The following is a 10,747-nucleotide window of genomic DNA, read 5'->3' as shown; positions in this document are numbered from 1 at the left end:
TATAAGTAGCTGAGTATCAACACTCTCCTTTTCTTATGTGATTACATTTGGCTTAGTTTCTGTTCTTGTATTTATCCTTTAAAAGTTTCTACAGGATGAGTATATGCAAAGCAGCATAATAAGCTTTGCTTATGTGGATGCTGCAATGCAATCTGTGAGGAGGTAAATAAGAGAAAATGATTGGAAAAAACATCTCCACGTAAAATGCAAGTGGGCGTCCTCTTAATTTCCTCTTCCATGCAACAGAAGCACTAAGCACTCTTATCTTTTATTTCAAATTTTAATACTTTTCAAAACGCTTTGGCGGCCAATTGCCTCCTGGTTTGTAAGGTCAACTCCACTCACGTCACATGCTATCAAAATTTCCATATCCTTAAAAATTCGAAAAATTAAGAATAAAATAAAAGAAAATAACTGGCCAATGTTAGAAATGAATGGGATGTATGAGCTGTTTGTTTATTTATTTTTATTTTGGAAGAAAGAGAGGATGCATGGATGGATGGAGTTGAATATGGAGACAAGACTGGTTTAGGTGAGCCATGAAAAATCTGGACCTTGGACAGCTGCGTAGCGTGTATTTGAATAAAACGTTTTGGAACCCCAAAAAGAATATATTTTTTTTCTTTACTAAAAACAAAAAATGCTACTCCTTTTATTTATTTATTATTATTATTATCATTATTGAATTTTATTTATCCCTTTGTATGATTCTTTGAAGTAATCTCCAAAACTATAAAAATTTTAATCTTAAATCTCAATTGAAACTCATTTTAATTTCTTTAGCACTCAAAATTATTTTAGCAATAAACACAAATTTTAATTTTTAAAAAATCTCAATTAAGTTTGAACCCATTTCAGAATTATTTTTTAAAAAAATCTTAATATTAATTTAATATATTAGTCTATCCTTTGCAATTAGGCCTGTGCAGATTTCGGTTTAAACTGAAAAACCGAACCGAACCGATTAATTTTGGTTTTTCGGTTCGGTTAATCGGAATGATCGGTTTGGTTCGGTTAGTATATTTAAAATTATTCGGTTTTCGGTTCGGTTCGGTTTAAACGTGTTAAATAACCGATCAAACCGAAATAACCGATTTCGGTTCTAATCCCAAGCCCAAGCCCTCCCCCTCCCCCTCCCCCTCTGATACCCAACATATTTCGGTGGGTATCAGGATCAGTAGCATTAGACTAAAGAGAAAAAGAAACACAAAACCCACCTAATCAAACCAGTGAATTCCACGAATAGCTCATATTCACAGTCAAAGAACGCCTCCACCTTCTCTTTCAACCTCTCTATCCTCGAAAAGAAAAAAGTAAAAGTAAAAGAAAGAGAGAGAGAGAGACCAATGTATGAAGGAAACTAACAGACCAAGAAAACAAAAGGAAAGAAAAATAACCTCGGATGGGAAGGAAAGGGATGATAAAATGGGGACAATTTGTAGCGATGAGATGAGAGAGAGTGGTGGAGAAGACGTTGGGACGATATCCAACAGTGCTGCTACTCTTATGAATGAATTACAATTCCTTGCATTCGTCGAGGGAAAGGAATTCATGGAGGATGAGACGGGGGTGCTTCGCGTCTTCCATAGTTTTTATTTCTCAATCTACCGGTTAACTTCGCTTGTGTGAGTTCTGCCTTAAAAGGAAAATATATATATATATGGAATAAAACTTAATTGCAGATTTCGGTTTGAATCGAACCGAACCGAACCGAACCGAACCGATTTTTATCGGTTCGGTTTGGTTCGGTTATATCATCATAATCGGTTTTTTCGGTTTTTAAAATTTTAAGATTTCGATTTTCAGTTTTTTCGTTCGGTTCGGTTCGGAACCGAACCGACTGATTGCACAGGCCTATTTGCAATAAGTGCATGTTGAATAAACTAAAAAAATAATTAATAATATTTGCTAAAACAAATACATATAAGTTACGTAAGACTTTGAAAAATAATAACAATATATTAGTTTTGCTTGCCGTAGTGATATATAGATTTGGGGGTAAGCAGTATCCAACTGAATTAATTAAGTTTGGTTTGGTTTTGATAACATAATAATAACAGCCCGTTAGATCGTGACATATATGTATGCACACAATTTGGAAGAGTTTCATAAATATTTTTATTCGGTCTGGCAGTAAAGTGTTCGACCTATGGAATATAAAAATCATATCACCAACCCCTGATTTTATCAAGGTCTAGAATACATAAACCAACTTCATCAAAGTTCGAAGCGGACAAGCAAGTCTCTTCACAACTCGCGCAACTGATCTTAGTAATCGAGATGACCCCATCTCGATATGAATTGAATGAACTGAGCACAATTTAATAAGATCAGGGAAGAGAGCCAACCTCCCACGTATCAATCATCACTTTGGTACATTTTTAGAGTTATGATTGCACGTGCGATAGGGCTGACTGACATGATGTACACGATGAACATGATATAGACCAACCGGCTTAGCATTTATTAGCCGACTGTCCACCATTATTGAGTCGCCTGGAATACCTGCCACAACGTATCACTATCCAATCTGATGGAACGTTAGACAGAGTGCACCTATGCGATTGGGATATAAATATTCCTGAATCAACCATATTCAAAGACAAACTTTCAGCTTCAATAAGAACACTACTCACTTATATCTTTCTCCAAATCTTAATATACACAAACCAGTATCCAGTCCTATTAATTTTCAACTACCCATCCAGATCTATTAACTTTTCAGTAAAATCAAACCCTTTGTCCATGCGTATACATTCCATTGAATGCACCGGATCTCAGTTCATCAACTGGTACCGTCTGTGGGAAACGAAGGAAGATTATCCAATCACTGAAATTTTCCAAACAATATCCACTGAGATCCATATGGCCAACCAAGAAAATAACCCATTGACACCTATTAGAAACGAAAACCCAATCCCAAAAACTCTCAATCCTTAGGGATTTTCTATGACATTATTCCCACTCTCCTCTGTCCAAACAATGTCCAAAATACCCTCTACCAGCAACTCCACTCCAACAAACACTATTCCTTAAACTCCCTATCAAATCAAGACCTATAAACTATATCAATGAAACTACAACAAACCATGATGTAGATAAACCAAATCATGCAACAAAGGGGCCTCACCCCACCAATGGTTATGAACTCGATACCTACCAAAACTCCTATCTAAATACCTGTAACGACCCGAAAACCGGACCGCTATCGGCGCTAGGATTCAGGTCGACTTAAGGTCGTCGGAACCTGTAGCAAGCATACTGTGCACTCTGTGTACCTGTTAAATCCCATACATGATCATACAGTTTCATAAAAATTTTGAATTTTTGCATTTACCAAGCTTGATGTAACAGCCCGGCCCCGTACGACCGGCCCTGTTACCGCTCACAGCCCGTTACACCTCCTGGGGGCGGCCACTGTGAGCAGCTCTTAACATCCCTTCACCCTCACGGGTTCCAGGCAGGATTTGTCTATTACATGGCATTTATGAACACTAATGCAATACACCCTATTATCACATGGCATTTATGATGCATGAATCATGCTCAAAACTTTGCATTTATGTAAAAACACAGTTCAGTTCCACTCACCTCGAATAACTGCTGAGCAGTCTCTGTATCTCTAACTCTGTGGGCCTCTTGGGTTCCTCGGGTCCGTACCTACACAAGTGGACTCGAATGAGGGACCGAACATACTCTAACATAGCTATAAACATCTCCCCCAAAACCCCCTAAAATATCATAAACATGCATGGAAAAATGGGCAAAGGAAGGCTGGACAGGGGACTTTCGGCGGCACCTTCGACGGCCGAACCCCTCTCCAGATCTGAAACTCATGCACTTTCGGCGGCACCTTCGGCGGCTGAAAGTCCCTTCCAGATCCGAAAGTCTAAACTTTCGGGGGCAAGGTTAGGGGCTTAAGGACTTTCCAGAGCCGAAAGTCACCCACCTTCAGCGGCATGTTCGGCGGCCGAAACTCCCCTTCAGAGCTGAAAGTCCAAACTTTCGGGGCGAGTTTAGGCGGTCAAAACAGCCTCCTCAAGGGGTTTGGGTGCCGAACCTTGCTTCGGCGGCCGAACCTGAGTTTGCCAAGAAGGCAGAACTCGGGTCAAACATATACTCAGCCTCCAAAACCAAACCAAAACACTCTCAACATGCAACCAACCTCTCATAATCATGCATATACCCTTAACCATGCATATAGGAGCTTAAACACGAGTTTAAACGCCACAAACATCATCAAAGCATCAAGTATGGCATATGAGCAATATACCCTTTAAACCTCTAGATCCACTTAAACCATACCATACAACTCCCTTAAACTCTTTAAAACATGCTTAAAACATAAGGGGAGGTGAGGATCCATGCTTACCTCTTGAAGATCGAGAGGATTGATGGTCCTAACTCGGAGATGCGGAGGAAAACAATCCAAAATCTCCAAAACTCTCAACTTTGCCTTCTTTTGCTCAAAACTTCAAAAACACAATTTAAAAACTCAATACAGCTTGCATGTTTTGAAGAACATGGTGAAAACAGCCAAAGGAGATCACAAACTCACCTTTGCACAAAAAGAGGGTGAAAACACGCCCCATTTCCGGTCAAAGGAGCTTTTATAGGTGGCCAACCGACTCCCCTTCGGCGGCCAAAGCTGCATGCGAAACCATGCAACGTTCGGCGGCCGAACTTCTCTTTTGGCTGCCGAACCTGCAATTTGCCTCCTTGGTCTTTTTCTTTTCAAAACTCAATTTTCTTAATCAAACCATAAAAACCTATAAAAATATTTTGAAAAACCTCTGTTTTACCCCTCTGGAAGGCTTCGACATCCGGGAAGTCCAAATTCCAACGAAAATTCCACCGGAAAGTAGGAATTCCGGTGCCGGTGTCTAGCCGGGTATTACAATACCCATACCTACAATCATCTCAGAAATAGAAAACCGCGAGCAAGCAATCATAGTCCATATGACCAGAAAAAGAAAGGAGGACGAACCTGTCAGGGAACCCCTAGCTAAATCTAAAAGCAGTGCGATGAGAAGCCAAATAAAAGAGGAGATTGACATGAGTAGAAGCACAACACTGGAGAGATACAAAGTAGAAAGTGAAGAAGAAGGACCAGTTCAGAAACCTCGACGAATGTCAAAAAAATTGACCCGAAAGACGAAGGAGTGGCCAAGAAGTTAGAAAGGCTAAAGGAAGAACTGCTAGCCGAACTAAAAAGCCAAGTAGGAGCACACACAAGTCTGAGGACGTCTTCCTCGTTCGTGGCCTACATTCAAGAGGAACCCATTCCCAAAAAGTTCCTGATGCCGACAATGGGGGCATATAATGGCACAAGAAACCCTAGAGACCACATAATCAATTATAAGACTTTCATGGAGCTGCAAACTCACTTTGATGCCTTACTCTATAAGGTATTCCCAACTACCCTAATCAGGATAGCCCTAATCTGGTTTAACAATTTGGAAGCAGAAAGCATCCAAACTTTTTATGACCTAGCCAAATCGTTCATGGAAAGATTCATAGCCAGTGTTCTAACTCAAAGAAAAACTAGCCACCTAGAGACGATCAAACAAAGGAAAGATGAAACCTGAGAGAATATATGGCTCGTTTTAATGTGAAAGCCCTCGAGATCCCAAACCTAGATGAGTCCAGAGTTGTAAAGGCCATGCTGGATGGAACCACCTTGGCTGAGTTTTTTGGATCTCTAAGCAGGAAGTCGCCAACCACATTAGCAGATATGATGCAACGAGCTGAGAAATACATTAGGCAGGATGATGCCATAATGAGCAGTATGTTCGCTAAGGAGTCCCGAGAAAAGGATCTGATGAGGGGACATCTAGAGGGTCAAAGGAGAGAACACGTAGATCGAAGGTTGGAACGAAGCTTGGGAGCCTTGAGCAAATACCATGATAACAAAGAAGCTGACAAGCGACCTACACCCCCTTAGCATTAGGATGTCACCCCCCTGAATGTCTCCATGGCGAAAATCCTGGTGGCAGTGCAAGATAAACACCTGATATCATGGCCTCAACCTCTACGGTCTAACCCTAAGACCCGAGACCCAAACCAATACTGCTAATTCCATCAAACTAATGGTCATGACATGAATAACTGCTACCAGTTGAGAAATAAAATAGAAAAATTGATAAAGAGGGGCCATTTAAAAAACTTTGTCAAAAAGGACACAATGCCTTGAAATAGGTCAGAGGAGAGAAGAGAGCCCGTCAGAGAAAGAGCAGTAAGGCTTATGAACAACGGATCAAGCAGAACTATCAATATGATAGTCAGGGAGGGAGCAGTGCAGCCTCCCCAGTCAAACAGGAAGTTATGCAGGTCACAAAACATATTCATGGGATAGTAAGCTTATCGGCGGCCGACGAGGAAGGGGTAGAAATGCCCCACGATGATGCTCTGATGATAGAAGCCATCCTCCACAACTTCAAAGTCTAGAAAGTTCTAGTGGATGATGGGAGTAAGGTAAACCTTCTTTCCTACTAGGTGTTCAAACCCATAAAGATAGCTGATGAAGAGATGGTGAAGGACCAGGCCCTAGTAAAAGGAATGGGCAGAGTGCTCGTGCCGGTGGAAGGGAATATTAAACTATTACTAACTCTAGGAACGCCGCCCACCACCCGGACCCAATATGCTCAATTCCTAGAGTCAAATTACTATTGGCATATAACGTAATCTTATGCCGAACTATTCTGTATGACTTGGAGGTGGCCACAAGCATCTGATACTTATGCATGAAGTTTCCCATTGGGGGGGGGGAATGGCCACCATGAAGGAAAGACAAGAAGAATCACAATCGATTTACTGGGCAACAATGGCAAGGGAAGAAGAGGAGGAGGTATGCTCGGAAATCATGAAAGTCAAGGATGAGGAGAAGGAACAAAGAACTCAGCCAGCCGGGGAGCTTGAAAGTTTCGTCCTAGATGAGGGGAATCCAGAGAAAACATTCAACATGAACGCAGACTTGAGGTAGGAGTGAAAAACTACAGTAAAGGCCTGAGTATGAGGACACACGACTAACTTTGCTTGGAGGCTAGCCATATGCTTGGCATTGACCCTCAGATTATGTCTCATAAACTGAACATACTCCCTGACACAAAACCAGTTAAATAGAAAAAAAGCATGTATGGGGTAGAAAAAAGAGAAGCCATGAGATCAGAGGTAGAGAAGTTGGTAGAAACCAAATTTGTAAGGGAAGTAGCATATCCAGAATGGTTAGCTAATCTTGTCCTTTTAAAAAATCCAACGGAAAATATCGAATGTGTATAGAATTTACCGATCTCAACTAGACCTATCCTAAATATTGTCATCCTTTGCTTGATATTAATAAATTGGTCAATGCCACGACTAGCTGTGAGTATTTGTCTTTTTTAGATGCTATGTCAGGTTATCACTAAATCTCTATGCACGAGGCAGATAAGAAAAAAAATCTCATTCATAACTGGGGATAGAACTTATTGCTACTGGGCAATGCCGTTTGGGTTGAAGAATGCAGGGACAACCTATCAATGATTGATGTTCGATATTCTATGTAAGCAAGATACTGAAGGGGACAGAGATCAGATATCCCAACATTGAAAAAGTAGCATTGGCAATCCTTTTAGCTGTTCGAAAATTCAAAGTATACCTAGAGAACCATCAGGAGATCGTGGTTACAGACCTACCACTCAGGAGAATCTTACACAAGCCGGGAATGTCAGCTCGGATGCTCGCTTAGTTGGTGGAAATGGGACCCTATTATTTAAATATAGACCTCGCACGTTAATGAAAGCGCAAGTGATGGCATATTTTATAGCCGAGTTCTCATTCAGTGAAGGAAAGAGCAGGGAAAATCTAAGCTAAGAAAGAAAAGAAGGGGAGAGATAGGCAAAAGAGGTTGGAAAAGGTGATCACTCATATCTCTAGACCCTACATGTGGACCAAATTAGAATGGAGCAAGATCAATACTGGAAGGACCAAACGGGTTGATCGTCTCGAATGCCCTATGTTTTAGTTTTCTAGTAACTAACAATATGGTCGAGTATGAGGCATTGATCAATGGAATGCAGTTAGCGTTAAGGACGGGAGTAAGTGACCTAAACATACTCAGGGATTCACAGCTTGTCGTTAACCAGGTCCGAGGGATATACAAAGCCCGAGACGAAACAATGAAATGATATTTGGCCCGAGTGCGAGAACTGCACTGAATTCAAGTCGAAGAACATCCCTCTTCGAGTAGACCTCATTGTACGAACTGAGACTGAAGAAGCCAATATGATGAGCCGAGTAACCCTTCAAGAGTTACGACAATTGCCACAAGAAGCACTCATAGAGACCATACTGCAACTGAGCTTTAAAAGGCCAGCACTTGTTATGCATGTTCATTCTGAGCCAAGCTGGATGGACCTCTTCATCAAATACCTTGACCAAGGAAAATTGCCTAGTGAGAAGAGCGAAGCAAAGAAAATCTCAGACAAAGCAGGAAACTATTTGTATGAAGACGAGATACTTTCAAAAGGGGAAAGTCTATGCCCTGGCTCAGATACATAGGGTAAGAAGAAACCTCCATCATCATTAAAGAAATTCACCAAGGCATATGTGGCACACATGAAGGAACAACTACCCTGACAAATAAGATTTTCAGGCAAGGATACTATTGGCCCACCTTAAAAGTAGATGTGAAAAAATTTGTGAAGAAGTGTGATATCTATTAGCGATATGGAAAGGCAATCAACACACCTGCAACAACTTAAACAAACATCTCGACACCATGGTCATTCTCCCAATGGGAAATTGATATCCTCGGACTTTCCCCCAAATCATTGGTCAAAGAAAGTATGCGATAGTGACTGTAGAATACTTCTCTAAATGGCTAGAGGCTGAAGCATTTAGAAGCATCATCGCACGACAAATGATCGACTTAGTCTAGGACAACATAATATGCTGATTTGGAGTGTCTTGTGTCCTCATATTAGACAATGGGAACCAATTTGATTTCAAAGAGTTCAAGAAGTTCACAAGAAACTTTGGGATAGACCATAAATTTGCATCAGTAGCTCATCCTCAAACTAACGGGCAAACCAAGGTAACCAATTGGATAATCCTGATAGGGCTAAAGAAGAGGCTGAATGGTACAAAAGCTGGTTGGGCGGATGAGCTCCCAAGCATATTGTGGGTCTGTAGGACCTTACACCGGGTAGCAACTAGAGAAACACCTTTTTCCTCTTCCACTCATCGAGTATAGTATTGCGATGAGCTAACCAACGATGAGAAATTGCGAAGCAATCTAGATGCCTTAGAAGAACGGAGAGACATTACGAGTATCCGAACTATAGCCTACCAATAGAGGGCGGTCAGATATCATGAACGTAAAGTCAAAGAAAGAACACTAAAAGCAGGAGACTTGGTCTTGCAGAAGCTAGATGCTACTGACCAAAGAGAAGGTCAGAGAAAGCTAGCCCCCACATGGGAAGAGCCATTCAGAATCATCAAAGTAGTCAGGCCGGGAGTATTTCATTGGGAAGATTTAAGCGGGCTAGAATGTACAACACCTTAAAAAGTACTATGTATAATTTTATGATTGATATGAAATAAAAGGTCTTCCGAATCCTTCCCAAACAGAATAGTTATAACTCATCAAAATCAATGTAGCTGAATGTTATCTTGAAAGCATATAGTGCACAAGCCTTATTTTTTGTAGAATAAGTTTTGAACAAAACTTTGAAGTTACCAGTAAAGCCATGAGCCTGAATCCCAAGAATCGCCAGTAAGGCCATGAGCCTGAATCTTTGAAATTGCCAGTAAGGCTATAAGCCTGAACCTTTGAAATTGTTAGTAAGGCCATGAACGTGAATCCCCGAAATCGCTAGTAAGGGCATGAGTCTGAATCTTTGAAATTGCCAGTAAGGCCACGAGTCTAAATCCCCGAAATCGCCAATAAGGTCACGAGCCTAAATTTTTGAAATCGCCAGTAAGGCCATGAGTCTGAATATTTAAAATCGCCAGTAAGACCATGAGCATATATCCCCGAATTCACCAGTAAAGTCACAAGCCTGAATCTTTGAAAGCGCTAGTAAGGCTACGAGTCTGAATCTTTAAAATCGCCAACAAGGCCATGAGCCTGAATCCTGGAAATCGCCAATAAAACTAAGAGAAAAAATGCTCGAATGGAGACCTAGGGCCACGAGCTTGAAAGATAACAAAAGAGCAATTCTCTCAAAAAATTAGGGCTAAAAAGGCTAGAATAATACAGAGAGCCAAAGAGCTCGAATGAAGAATCAGGGCTAAAGAGTCCGGAATAACGCAGAGAGCCAAAGAGTTCGGACGAAGAATCAAGGCCAAAGAGACCAGAATAATGCAGAAAGGCAAAGAGATCGAACAAAGAATCAAGGCTAAAGAGCTCGAAATAATGCAGAGGTCCAAAGAGCTCAGATGAAGAATCAAGGCTAAAGAGACCGGGATAATGTAGAGGTCCAAAGAACTTGAATGAAGAATCAGTGCTAAGGAGCCCGGAGTAATACAGAGAGCCAAAGAGCTTGAATGGATAATCAAGGCTAAAGAGCTTATAATAATGTAGAGAGTCAAAAGAGCTCGCACGAAGAATCGGGGCTAAAGAGTCCAAAATAATACAAGAAGCTAAAAAAATTTGAGCATAAAAATAATTAGGACTAAAAAGCCCGGTAAAGAGCTAAAATGCTCATAAGGGCTAAAGAGCCCGATAAAGAGCTGAAACGCTCATAAAAAATACTTAGGATTAAAG

Source organism: Manihot esculenta, chromosome 5 (genome assembly GCF_001659605.2).
Source record: "Manihot esculenta cultivar AM560-2 chromosome 5, M.esculenta_v8, whole genome shotgun sequence".
NCBI lineage: Eukaryota > Viridiplantae > Streptophyta > Magnoliopsida > Malpighiales > Euphorbiaceae > Manihot > Manihot esculenta.
Note: the sequence above shows the minus strand (reverse complement) of the source record.